The 13,887-nt window shown below is 38.6% G+C and overlaps 1 non-coding gene across 1 annotated transcript; it reads left to right on the top strand.

Moving 5' to 3' along the window:
• The first annotated feature begins 13,402 nt into the window (after positions 1–13,402).
• Positions 13,403–13,510, top strand: LOC112793515 (small nucleolar RNA R71). Its single transcript, XR_003198200.1, has one exon. It is a non-coding gene; the product is annotated as a small nucleolar RNA R71 (small nucleolar RNA).
• Positions 13,511–13,887: the final 377 nt, after the last annotated feature.

Genomic DNA, 13,887 nt, shown 5'->3' with positions numbered 1-13,887 from the left:
TTTGCCCAAGATTTAATGGCCCAAACTGGCGTACAAAGTCACCCTCAGAAATCCCAGCGTTAAACGCCGGAACTGGCACCAAAATGGGAGTTAAACGCCCAAACTGGCATAAAAGCTGGCGTTTAACTCCAAGAAGAGTCTCTACACGAAAATGCTTCAATGCTCAGCCCAAGCACACACCAAGTGGGCCCGGAAGTGGATTTTTATGTCATTTACTCATCTCTGTAAACCCTAGGCTACTAGTTTTCTATAAGTAGGACCTTTTACTATTGTATTGATAGATCTTGGTAGTTATCTTTGTTCTGATGCTATCTTAGATCATTGGGAGGCTGGCCATTCGGCCATGCCTAGACCCTGTTCTTATGTATTTTCAACGGTGGAGTTTCTACACACCATAGATTAAGGTGTGGAGCTCTGCTATACCTCGAGTATTAATGCAATTACTATTGTTCTTCTATTCAATTCCGCTTGTTCTTGTTCTAAGATATCACTTGTTCTTCAACTTGATGAATGTGATGATCCGTGACACTCATCATCATTCTCACCTATGAACGTGTGCCTGACAACCACCTCCGTTCTACCTTAGATTGGGTGAATATCTCTTGGATTCCTGATACACGACGCATGGTTGATCGCCTGACAACCGAGCGCTCGCCTGACAACCGAGCCAGCCATTCCGTGAGATCAGAGTCTTCGTGGTATAGGCTAGAACTGATGGTGGCATTCAAGAGAATCCGGAAGGTCTAACCTTGTCTGTGGTATTCTGAGTAGGATTCAATGATTGAATGACTATGACGAGCTTCAAACTCCTGAGGGCGGGGCGTTAGTGACAGACGCAAAAGAATCACTGGATTCTATTCCGGCCTGATTGAGAACCGACAGATGGATAGCCGTGCCGTGACAGGGTGCGTTGAACATTTCCACTGAGAGGATGGGAGGTAGCCACTGACAACGGTGAAACCCTTGCATAAGCTTGCCATGGAAAGGAGTAAGAAGGATTGGATGAAGACAGTAGGAAAGCAGAGAGACGGAAGGGACCAAGCATCTTCATACGCTTATCTGAAATTCCCCACCAATGAATTACATAAGTATCTCTATCTTTATCTTTATGTTTTATTCGTATATCACCCATATCCATTTGAGTTTGCCTGACTAAGATTTACAAGGTGACCATAGCTTGCTTCATACCAACAATCTCTGTGGGATCGACCCTTACTCGCGTAAGGTTTATTACTTGGACGACCCAGTACACTTGCTGGTTAGTTGTGCGAAGTTGTGTTTATGCCATGGTGTTGAACACCAAGTTTTTGGATTCATCACCGGGGATTATTTGTGTTGTGAAAAGTATTGATCACAATTTCGTGCACCAATTGCCAAGGAGATCAATGAATGCATTGATTGAGGAAGAGACGAGAATGAACATGATCCAGAGGATTGCAATATCTCTTGATCCCAATGTTCATTTTATTTTTTAGTTCTTACATTTATTTTTCTTGCCATTTTACTTTTCTGCACTTTATTGCTTTCTTTACTTTTATGCCATTTACATTTCCTTGTTACTTATCACTCCAATATGATTCGTCTAACTAGGATAATCAATTAACCATTGATTGCTTAATCCGTTAATCCCTGTGGATTTGACCTCACTCTATTGTGAGTTTTTACTTGACGACAATTCGGTATACTTGCCGAAGGAAAATTTGTTGAGAGACAAGTTTCTGTGCATCACTGAGCAGTTAAAGTCGTGATCCAAATCAAAAAGAGTGTGCTTAAGAACTCTGAACACCTCTATCTGGGTATTCTAGCAAAGCTAAATCACAATCCGAAAGGGTTCACCCAATTAAGTGTCTATGGCATTTATGTATCCGGTGGTAATACTGGAAAACAAAGTGCTTAGGGCCACGGACAAGACTCTAAAAAGCTATGTTCAAGAATAAAAAAGAACTAATCTAGGAGAGTCAATACTATCATCTGAATTCTAAGTTCTTAAAGAGACCAACTCTTCTAATTTTCAATGGATAGTGAGATGCCAAAACTATTCAGAAGCAAAAAGCTACTAAGCCCTGCTCATCTATAGAAACTAAGCTTCATTGAAAACTCTGAGATTTATTTTATATTACTCTTCTTTTTATCCTACTTTGTTTTTAGTTGATTGGGGACAAGCAATAGTTTGACTTTAGTGTTCTGATGATCGGATATATACACTTTTTGCCATCATTTTCATATAGTTTTTAGTATGTTTGTTCAAGTTTTATTAAGTTTTCATAGGTTTTAGTGCAAAATTCACATTTTTGGATTCTACTTTGAGTTTGTGTGTTTTTATGCGATTCCAGGTATTTTCTGGCTGAAATTGAGGAGCTGGAGCTAAAGTCTGATTTAGAGGCACAGAAAGCACTATATATGCAATTAGAATATGACCTTCTTGCACTCGACAGAGCTTTCCTGGAGCTGTAGAAGTCCAAATGGAGCGTTCTCAATGGCTATGAAAAGCTAACATCCAAGGATTTTCATAAATGTATAATAGTACATACTTTGTCTCAAAATTGAAGGCCCAAAACTGGCGTTGAATGCTAGGCATCTGCCCTATTCTAGCATCCAACACCCAAGGAAGAAGAGACCAGCGTCCAACACCCAAAAAGGACCCCTTAGCCAGCGTTCAATGCCCTAGAGGTCTCCTAGCACGTGGATCTCAATCAAGCTCAGCCCAAACACTCACCAAGTGGGCCCCGGTAGTAGATTTTTGCACTATAAGACTGTTTTACCCCTCTTATGTAATCCTTAGTCATTAGCCTAGTATTTATTTGAGAACTTTTACACTTTTAAGGGAGAGATCGAGAGCTTCCAACATATTTTCTAATTACACTTTGTATTTTCTATCAGTATGAGTTTCTAAACCTCCCAGGTTAAGGGGAGGAGCTCTACTGAGTTTTATGGATAAATGAAGTGTTGCTGTTTTATCTTTAATCCGTGTTTGATTCTCTAATCTATGATGTATTTTCGTTCTTCATCTTTATTAATGCATTAAACTGGCATAAGGTTATCTCATTCTACATGGGTTCAGAGTGAGTCTTTCATCGGACAATGATGAACCACTAGCTTGATTATACATCTCTTAGAAGGCTAATCCACAACTTTATTGGGGACTTCTCGAGATATTAGTTCCGCCGAGGTAAAGGGGTATTAGAGTCTTTATGGTAAAGGCTAAAACCAAAGGCGCAGCATTATCTGAGCTGGAAGATTCGACCTTTTTTGTGGCATTTTGAGTAGGATCACTAAGGGGAATGGACTGTAGGAGCTTCACCCTCAATCAAACTGGATCCGTACTAACCTTGGGTTTTAGATCCGGAGGAGCGTTGGTGACCTCTCAAGAAAGGCGTTGATCAAATACAGCCTATCATAGAAGTAATCATTTACAGTTGGAGGAGACAGTATAACCAAATTGATCCAGAAGAATAAAGCATCTGCGAAGCTTTACCGTCTTCTTATCATTACTTTCACCATCAATTGAGTAACATTTTATTTATTTTCTTTTTATGCACTTTAAACAACCAACCCACTTTTCTATCTGCCTAACTATGATCTACAAGATAACCATAGCTTGCTTCAAATCACAATCCTCGTGGGATCGACCCTGACTCACTCAGGTATTACTTAGACGACCCAGTGCACTTGCTGGTTCAGTTGTGTGAAGTTTAATTTTGCACATCAGGGACTCTCCCCAGGGTGTTCTGTTCTCAATTCCGAGTGTTTTTGTCAATGTTCTAAGTGCTGCACATGATCATAAACATTAAAAAGCAAAAAAAAAATGAAAGAGAATAAAATAAAACAAATCAAATGAGAATAAAGAAAATAACATTACTCTAATTATGGTTGGGTTACCTCCCAACAAGCGCTTCTTTACCGTCATTAGCTTGACGGACAGCTCTATTACAGAGATAGATAGGGGCTCAAAATTTCATCCCTTACAGTAATTTTATGTCCTGTGCTCTCATGGATGAGCTCTACATGCTCTAGAGACAAGATTATACTTGCTATGTATGGAAGGACTGGACTTTTGGTGAAGATAACTCTCATGCCAGGTGAGAGTCCTTCAATAGAGATTTTTTTGTCCCTCCAGTCTTTAGGTACCTTGTTCTTAGTACCTTCCTTCTCAGTGCTTGATGATGGTTGCCCAACACCAAACTTAGAATTGGTATCTGGGGGCTCCATAAAGCTCTGTACTGAGAGTGAGTGCTAAAACACAATGTGCTGTACTATGGTACTAGTTCTGTCAAAGGGAGATTGAGGGTTGGGTATCGTGAAAAAGATATAGTCCTCAAGTAGTCTTAAGACTAGCTCAACTCTTTCTACATTAATTATGGCCTTATCAGTGGCTAGGAAAGGCCTTCCAAGGATGATAGACTCATCTCTGTCCTCCCCTGTGTTTAGAATCACAAAGGCAGCAGGGATGTAAAGGTCTTTAACCTTCACTAGGATATCCTCCACCATGCCATATGCCCTTTTTAAGGTCTTATCAGCCATCTCCAATGAGACTGTGGCACGCTGCACCTCTAGAATTCCTAGCCTCTTAATTATAGACAGAGGCATCAGATTGATGCTTGAGCCAAGGTCACATAATGCCTTCACAAAGGTGATGGTCCCTATAGTACAGGGAATCAGGAAGCTTCTGGGATCCGATAGCTTCTGAGGAAGTTTCTTCTAAACCAAGGCACTGCACTCCTTGGCCAGTATCACTGGCTCATCTTCCTCTTCCAACGCCTCTTTATGAGAGGAGTTGGCTTTCAGTTTCCTGAGAATGGCTAGGTTCCGAGCAATTTGCTCTTTCTTGGATTCCTCATCCTCTTCTGAAGAAGAGTATTCTTCAGATTCCTCTTCCAGCAAAGGGGCCTGCAAGGTGATACCATCAGTCTCCTTATGAGCTCTGATTTGTTTGAGCTCTTCAATAATAGGCTCCTCCTTGGGTTCGGTCAAAACCTCTATAGTGAGGGCCTTGCACTCTTCCTTTGGATTCACTTCTGTGTTACCCGAAAGGGTATTAGAAGGGATCTTTGGGATCCTCTTGCTCAGTTGACCAATCTGTATTTCCAGGTTCCTAATGGAGAACCTAGTCTCTATTATGAAACTGTGAGTGGTCTTTGAGAGGTTGGAGACTATAGCAGCCAAGTCAGAGAGACTTTGCCTGGGTGTCTCCAATTGTTACTGAGAAGTTTTGAATGGTTTATTATTGAACCAATTTTGGTTCATTCCATTTTGATTATTATTGATGCCTTGTTGAGGCATCTGCTGGTCTCTCCACCCGAAATTGGGGTAGTTCCTCCATCCCTGATTAAAAGTATTCGAATAGGGATTATTGTTGGAGTTTCTAGAAGGGTTTCCCATGTAGTTAACCTCTTCTATTGTGGTCCAGCCATTATCACCTGTGTCTACCTCATAGGCCGTCTCTGGGCAGTAGGCCAATGAGCTCTGTGTCCCACTCAAGTGTTGAGTGATCATGTTGATCTGTTGGGACATGAGCTTATTTTGAGCAAAGATGGCGTCTAAGGTGCTTACCTCTAGGACGCTTCTCTTCTGAGCAACCCCATTGTTCACAGGGTTCCTTTTAAAAGTGTACATATACTGGTTATTAGCAACCATGTCAATAAGCTCTTGTGCCTCTTCAGAAGTGTTCATCAAGTGGAGGGATTCACTTGCAGAGTGGTCCAATGCCATCTTGGACATTTCAGATAGACTATCATAGAAAATATCTAACATGGTCCAATCTGAGATCATGTTAGGAGGACATCTCCTGAACAATTACTTGTATCTTTCCCAAGCTTCATAGAGGGATTCACCCTCTTTCTATCTGAAGGTTTGTACTTTTACCCTAAGCTTGCTTAGCTTTTGAGGTGGAAAGAACTTGGTCAAGAATTCATTGACCAGCTTCTCTCAACTGTCTAGGCTTTCCTTAGGCTGAGAATACAGCCGTAACTTTGCTCTGTCTCTTACAGTAAAAGGAAAGAGCATGAGCTTGTAGACTTCTGAATTTACTCCATTAGTCTTAACAGTGTCACATATCTGCAGAAAGTCAGATAGCAACTTATGTTGGATCTTCCTGTGGATGTCCATGGAACTGGCAGTTCTGTTGTACCAGAGTGACCAGTTGAGGCTTCAACTCAAAGATGTTTGCCCCAATGCCCAATGGTAGGAATAGAGATGCTGCGGCCACAAAAATCAGAATTGGGTGCAGTGTAAGATCCTAGGACCTTTCTTGCGTCACCTCCATTGTTTGGATTTGCTGCCATTGTTGTTTCTTCAGCTTCTTGTTCCAGAGCTTCTGTGAGATTCCTTATGGATCTACTAGCTTGAGCTTACTGGAGATGCCTTCTCAGAGTCCTTTTAGGTTTATGATCTAGATCAAAGAGAGGTTCTTTATTCCTACTCCTGTTCATAAGCAAGAAGAAGGAAACCAAAAAGAAAAGTGAAAGGATTCTCTATGTCAGAGTATAGAGGTCTTTTGTTAGAGATAAGTAAAGAAGAGAAGAAAAGAAGTTGTCTTTTATTTAAGAAGAAGAAGTTTTCGAAAATAGAGAGAGAAGAAGAGAAGATTTTCGAAATTAAAGAGAGAGAAAGAGGTAGAAGATTTTCAAAAAAGAAGAGAGAGAAGGAGGTAAGAGATTTTCGAAAATTAGAAGAGAGAGAAGAATAAAAAAGATACTAAATCTGTAAAATTAAAATAAGATAAAGCAAGTAACTAACTAAAAAGATTTGAAAATAAAATAAAAGATTTGATTTTAAAAAGTTTTGAAAATTGAAAAAGAAAAAGTTAAGAAAAGATTTAAAAGGTTAAATTTGAAAAGAAAACGCCAAACAAGATAAGATGAGATTTAAAATTTTAAAGAGAAAATATTTGGTTTTAAAAAAGTTTTGAAATTAGAGAGAGAAAGTCAATGAAAGATTTTGAAAATTGAATTTTTAGAAAAATTCAAAAGAAAGAGAAAAGATAAGATAAGATTCTAGAGTGTTAAAGATTTTAAAAATTAAAATTCAATAGAAAGAGAAACTAACGAATTACTAAACTTTTGAAAATTGAATTTAAAAGAAAGATATGATAGCAAAATTTTAAAAATCAAAGAAAGGAAAGATAAGATAAAGATTTAAAGAAAAGATAAGCAAGAAAGACAAGGCTACCAACTAAGACACCAAACTTAAAATTTTGAATTTAAATAAAAGAAATTTTCGATCAAGTGGAAAGGAAAAACACTAAAAGACACCAAATTAAAAAATTTTGAAATTAAAGACACCAAATTTTAGAAAATTAAAAAGTGACAAACACTAAAAGACACTAAACTCAAAGATTTTAAAATCAAACAAGAAAAATATCAAGAACACTTTGACTCCAAGAAAGAAAAGTAAGCACATTCTTCAAAAATTAAGAAAGAAAAACACCAAAAGGACACCAAACTTAAACATTTGACACAAGACTCACACAAAAGAAAAAGATGATTAAAAATTAAATTTTTTTGGATTTTTGAAAATTATTAGGAAAAGAAAGCTAGTAAAAGTACCTGATCTGAGAAGCAAGCTAACCGTTAGTTTCTCAATCACAAACAGTCCCCGGCAACGGTGCAAAAAACTTGGTGTGCGAATTTGTGACTCACACAACTGAACCGGCAAGTGCACCGGGTCGTCCAAGTAATACCTCAAGTGAGTGAGGGTCAAATCCCACGAGGATTGCCGGATTGAGTAAGCTATGGTTATCCTGCAGATCTTAGTCAGGCGAATAGAAGGATAGTTGTTGTTTGTTGTAGGTGCATAAACAATAAATAACAATCGAACGTAGAGACAATAATTAGCAATAGTTAAGGCTTTGGAGGTGCTTCTTCTGAATTAACACGTCATACTCTATACTCCAATGATGAATGATTCCTTCAATGGCAAGGCTATAAGTGATTAAGCCATTGGTCGTGGTCATTAATCTCCTCAGGTCCAAACCAAACATCCAAACAGACTAGATCAATCTAGGAGAGGGTGAAGCACGCGCAAGTCAATTCCTTTGGTGATCCTACTCAAAACACCACAGACAAGGTCGAATCTTTTAGATCAGAGACTAATGCTCTTATGGTTCTAGGCCTTAGAGCTATAGGAACCTTAATTGCCCCTGACTAATGAGGTTTTATGTCACATACCCCGGTTAATTCAGATAACTAAGTTGGAAACCGTGATGCATCCTCAAGCTGTAGTTCAATACTATCCGGGTTAGGACTCGTAAAAACTCATGTAGAATCGAGATTCATAAGGATGAAGAACGAAAATGCGTCATAGAATAGAATCACACACTCATTGGAATAGAAAAGTAATTGTATTAATTCATAGGAATCAGCAGAGCTCCTAACCTTAAACTAGGAGGTTTAGTTGCTCATATTGTACAAAAGCTTCACACCTTCTAAAAGCTAAAAGTTGAAAATTGGGATTAAAATTCTTAAACAAGGGTGATATTTCTTCTATATATACTAATCTAATAATTAAAAATTACAAAAATGAAGTAAACTAAGTAAAATGATGTGAAAATCCACTTTTGGGCTCACTTAGTGAGTGTTTTAGCTAAGCTTGGCTTCTAATTTGAAGGAGTGGGCGTTGAATGCCCACTAAAGAGTGTCCACACTGCTTCCTTGCTTTCCTTGGGGCGTTGAATGCTGGAATTGGGCATTCAACGTAGGCTTGAGTCCCTTTGGGGCGTTGAACTCCAGGAAAGGAGTAGTTTGGGCGTTCAATGCCCAATTTGAGCAGTTCAATATGAAAAAAAAGTATAAACCATTATATATTTCTAAAAAGCTCTAGACGTTAGCTTTTTAATGCTGTTGAGAATGTATCATTTGGACCTTTGTAGCTCCAGAAATGCTCGTTTGAATGCACGGAGGTCAGATTCTGACAGCATCTACTATGCTTTCCTTGCCTCTGAATCAGACTTTTGCCAAAACTTGCCAAGTTCATCCAAAATTAAGCTAAAATCATAAAAGCTCAAAGTAGCATCCAAAAAGTGAATTTTTCATAAAAACCTACTAAAACATAATAAACTTCAACAAAACATACTGAAAATACTAAAAAAATGATATCAAAAAGTGTATAAAATATCTTCTCATCAATAACCAAGTAGAGTAAATATAAGAAAAAAAATACTTACACCAACAATTTTCATAAGTTGAGTTCCTATTGCAGAAGATGTTGCTTGAGAAACCATACTTGAAATTTGGGAAGCACTTTCTAAAATTGTAGAGGAATTATGGTCATAAACCTCAAAGAGCTTGTATAACTTACTCTTCACATGCTCCAACTTGTCTTTAGAACTCATAGGATCAATCTCATTATAGCAATGAGCCAAAGTGTTGAGTTTAAATCTAGGATCAAGAACTACCCTAAATGTAAGAACAACACTATATTCATACCAATGATTCTTGAATTTGATTATCATTTGTTCTCCCATGTTCCTTATAAGCACTTCATCATTCTTTAGACTACTCATGAAAATAAGCTGAATTTGCCAAACTTGTAAAAAATACAAGTTAGATGTTGGGTAAGAAGTTCCAGACATCAACTTGGTAATTTTGTAAAATAGTAACAAGAAATCACATATATTTTCAGTTGTTTTCCACTCATCTGATGAAGGACAAATATCCCTAAATCCAGCTTCTTTCACTTTATACATTTCAAAAGATTTCTTATATGGAATAGCACTTACAAGCATTGCAAAAAGTGAATTCCAAAATGGAAATAGCAGCAACTTATAGATATCTGGGTGTACACCATTTGTTTTAACTGTGTCACATATCCTTAAGAAGATGGCTAGATGTTGGTTTAGATCTTCCAAGGGACCTCCTCCATAAGAGCAGTTGTTTTGCACCAAAGTGATGAGTTGAGACTTCAATTCAAAGTTGTTAGCATGCACATTTGGAGTGAGTATGCTACTCCCACAATGTCTTGCATTAGGGAAGGTGCAGGAGGCTAGAACTCTCCTTTGGGGTTGGCCATTGTTAGCCACTCCATCTGGTGGATTAGGGACATTCCTCTCCATCTCTTGATTCTCTTCTTCTGAGTCTGCTTCTCCAACAACTCCTTTCCCTCTTGCTTATCTTCTCAGTCTTCTGAGAGTTCTCTTGTCTTGGTCACAAAAGGTGGAGACCTCTTTCCTTGCTTCTAACATACACACAAACCAACAACACAAGCAAAATCATCTATTGCTAGAGTGATGTTAAAGTTAGTGAAACAAAATTCTCAAACAGTTAGTGTGCTTAGCAAAAATAAAAGAAAAAGTGCTTAATCTAGATTATCACCGTACTTATCATTGTCAATCTTTATTAATCCCCGGCAACGGCGCTAAAAACTTGATGTGTGAAAATTATATTTCCACACAAACTCACCGACAAGTGTACCAGGTTGCCTCAAGTAGTAATAACTCATAAGAGTGAGGTCGATCCCACAGGGATTAATGGATCAAGCAACTTTAGTGAGGTGATTAGTTTAGTCAAGCTAACATTGGTGAATTGGATGAAATTGAAGCAATAGAATGTAAATTGCAGGAAATTTAAATTGCAGAAGCTTAGATGACAAGAAATGTAGGTTGCAGTAAAATGTAAAGGGGATTATGTGCAAGGAATTTAAAGAAAGCAGTAAATCATAACTTAGAACACTTGCAGAAGAATTAAATTGCATGAAAAGTAAATTCAGATCACAGCAAACTCAAATGTAAAGTTGAAGAAAGTAAAATTACAGAGAAGGAAATCATAGCAGAAAAGGAAATTGTAACAGAGAAGTGTAGGCAATGGAAATTTCATAAAGCTGAATTGAATTCTGAAATGTAGAGAGTGCAGACTCAGAAGAGAGTCTTCTATTCTACTCCTACTCCTACTCCTATTGCTCTCTAGCAGAGCCAACCTCTTTAATGAAATGAAACTGATGCCTTTATATAGGCTTTACAAAAAATGAAAATGAAATTAAAATTGAAAACAAATTACAATTTAAATGAAATTCCTAATCTAATTGTTTCTTGTGCCTTTGAGTCATGTCAATGAGCTTTGCTTGCTTTGGGGCTTCAATAAAATGGGTTGATTTGGATTTGACCTTGAATAAATAGGTCAGGGGTGTAGCTTCAGTGGAGCATTCAGTTCACTTAGTGAACTTGGCGTTCACTCCTTGTGGCGCACCAATTTGGTGCGTGCTTGGCCTCTAGCATTCAATAAGTGAACTTCACGTTCACTTGAGTGAACATGGCTTCTTGGTTGAATGGCACTCACTAGCACTACGTTCGTGGCCCTCCTGGCATTCATCTTGTGAACGGCACATTCACTTGAGTGAGCGCTAGCCTTGGTTTGTTGATGCGCCTTGCTTCCAAAGCCCAAGATGCACGAAAACGTTCACAAAGTGAATGGGGCATTCATTTGCCAATGAACGCTACTCCTTGCTTTACTTTGCTTTTATTAACGCCTTGGCTTTAATAATGTATGCATGCTTTCATTAACTTCTTTAGTAATGCCATAGCATTCATTCATTGCATTCATTTGATGATGCCAATGCATTAATAATGCATAGTTCATGATGGCATTAATAATTAAATGCTTCATGGTCATGGGTCAAGGTGCACGAAATTGTGATACACAATGGCGCCAAAAGCTTTGTCGCACAATTGTAATCTCACTTCTTTGTCACAACTTCGCACAACTAACTAGCAAGTGCACTGGGTCGTCCAAGTAATAAACCTTACGTGAGTAAGGGTCGATCCCACGGAGATTGTCGGCTTGAAGCAAGCTATGGTCACCTTGTAAATCTCAGTTAGGAGGATTCAAATGGGTTATGGAGTTTTCATAATTAAAAGATAAATAAACAGAAGGAGAAGATCTCCATGCTTACTCTCTATGGTTACAGATGGAGAACCTTGAGTCTTTATTACAAGGCATTCTTCATTCACATGAAGGATCAACTCCCCTCTGTCAACATCAATCATAGTTCTTGCTATGGCTAGGAAGGGTCTTCCAAGGATGATGGACTCATCCTCGTCCCTCCTAGTGTCTAGGATTATGAAATCAGAAGGGAAGTAAAGGCCTTTAACCTTTACTAGTACATCCTCTACTAGTTCATAAGCCTTTTTCATAGAGCTGTCTGCTAGCTCTAGTGAGAATTTTACAGCCTGTACCTCAAAGATTCCCAATTTTTTCATTACAGAGAGTGGCATCATGTTTATCCCTGACCCCAGGTCACACAGAGCTTTTTCAAAGGTCATGGTGCCTATGGTATAGGATATTAAGAATTTACCAGGATCCTATTTCTTTTGAGGTAAATTTTGCTAAACCAATGTATTCACTTCATTGGTGAGCAAGGGAGATTCACCTTCCCAAGTCTCATTACCAAATAATTTGGCATTCAGCTTAATGATTGCTCCTAAATATTGGGCAACTTTCCCTTCAACGATGTCTTCATCCTCTTCAGAAGATGAATAATCATCAGAGCTCATGAATGGTAAAAGGAAGTCTAATGGAATCTCTATGGTCTCTGTATGAGCCTCAGATTCCTTTGGTTCCTCATTAGGGTACTCCTTACTGAATGTTGGACGCTCCTTGAGGTCTTCCTCATTGGAGTTTTCGTCCTCCTTCTCCTTCAAGGTTTCGGCCATTTTGATTACATAAATGGCCTTGCACTCTCCTTTGGGATTCTCTTCTGTATTGCTTGGGAGAGTGCTAGGAGGAGTTTCAGTAACCCTTTTACTCAGTTGGCCCACTTGTGCCTCCAAATTTCTAATGGAAGATCTTGATTCAGTCATGAAACTAAGAGTGGCCTTAGATAGATCAGAGACTATGTTTGCTAAGCTAGAAGGATTCTGCTCAGAGTGCTCTATCTGTTGCTGAGATGATGATGGGAAAGGTTTGCTATTGCTAAACCTGTTTCTTCCACCATTATTATTATTGAAGCCTTGCTTCTGTTGATCCTTCCATGAAAAATTTGGATGATTTTTCCATGAAGGATTATAGGTGTTGCCAAAGGCTTCACCCATATAATTCACCTCTGCCATTGCAGGGTTCTCAGGATCATAAGCTTCTTCTTCAGAAGATGCTTCTTTAGTACTGTTGGATGCGTTTTGCAATCCATTCAGACTCTGAGAGATCATATTGACTTGTTGGGTCAATATTTTGTTCTGAGCCAGTATGGCATTCAGAGCATTAATTTCAAGAACTCCTCTCTTTTGAGGCGTCCCATTACTCACAGGATTCCTCTCAGAGGTATACATGAACTGGTTATTTGCAACCATTTCAATAAGTTCCTGAGCTTGTGCAGGCATTTTCTTTAGGTGAATGGATCCAGCTGCAGAGTGTTCCAGTGACATCTTGGAAAATTCAGACAGACCATCATAGAATATATCTAATGTGATCCATTCTGAAAGCATGTCAGAAGGACACTTTTTGGTCAGTTGCTTGTATCTTTCCCAAGCTTCATAGAGGGACTCACCATCTTTTTGTCTGAAGGTCTGAACATCCACTCTAAGCTTGCTCAGCTTTTGAGGAAGAAAAAACTTGGCTAAGAAAGTCGTGTCCAGCTTATCCCAAGAGTCCAAACTATCTCTAGGTTGTGAGTCCAACCATATTCTAGCTCTGTTTCTTACAACAAAAGGGAAAAGCATAAGCTTGTAGACTTCAGGATCAACTCCATTGGTCTTAACAGTATCACAGATTTGCAAGAACTCAGTTAAAAACTGATAGGGATCTTCTTATGGAAGTCCATAAAACTTGTAGTTCTGTTGCAGTAGAAAATCTAATTGAGGCTTTAGCTCAAAATTGTTTGCTCCAATGGCAGGATTGAGATGCTTCTTCCATAGAAGTTGGAAGTTGGTGTAGTAAAATCACCAAGCACCTTCTTTGCATTGTT

This window comes from Arachis hypogaea, chromosome 3, assembly GCF_003086295.3.
Source record: "Arachis hypogaea cultivar Tifrunner chromosome 3, arahy.Tifrunner.gnm2.J5K5, whole genome shotgun sequence".
Classification (NCBI taxonomy): domain Eukaryota; kingdom Viridiplantae; phylum Streptophyta; class Magnoliopsida; order Fabales; family Fabaceae; genus Arachis; species Arachis hypogaea.
Note: the sequence above shows the minus strand (reverse complement) of the source record. Positions and strands in the feature narration are given on the sequence as shown.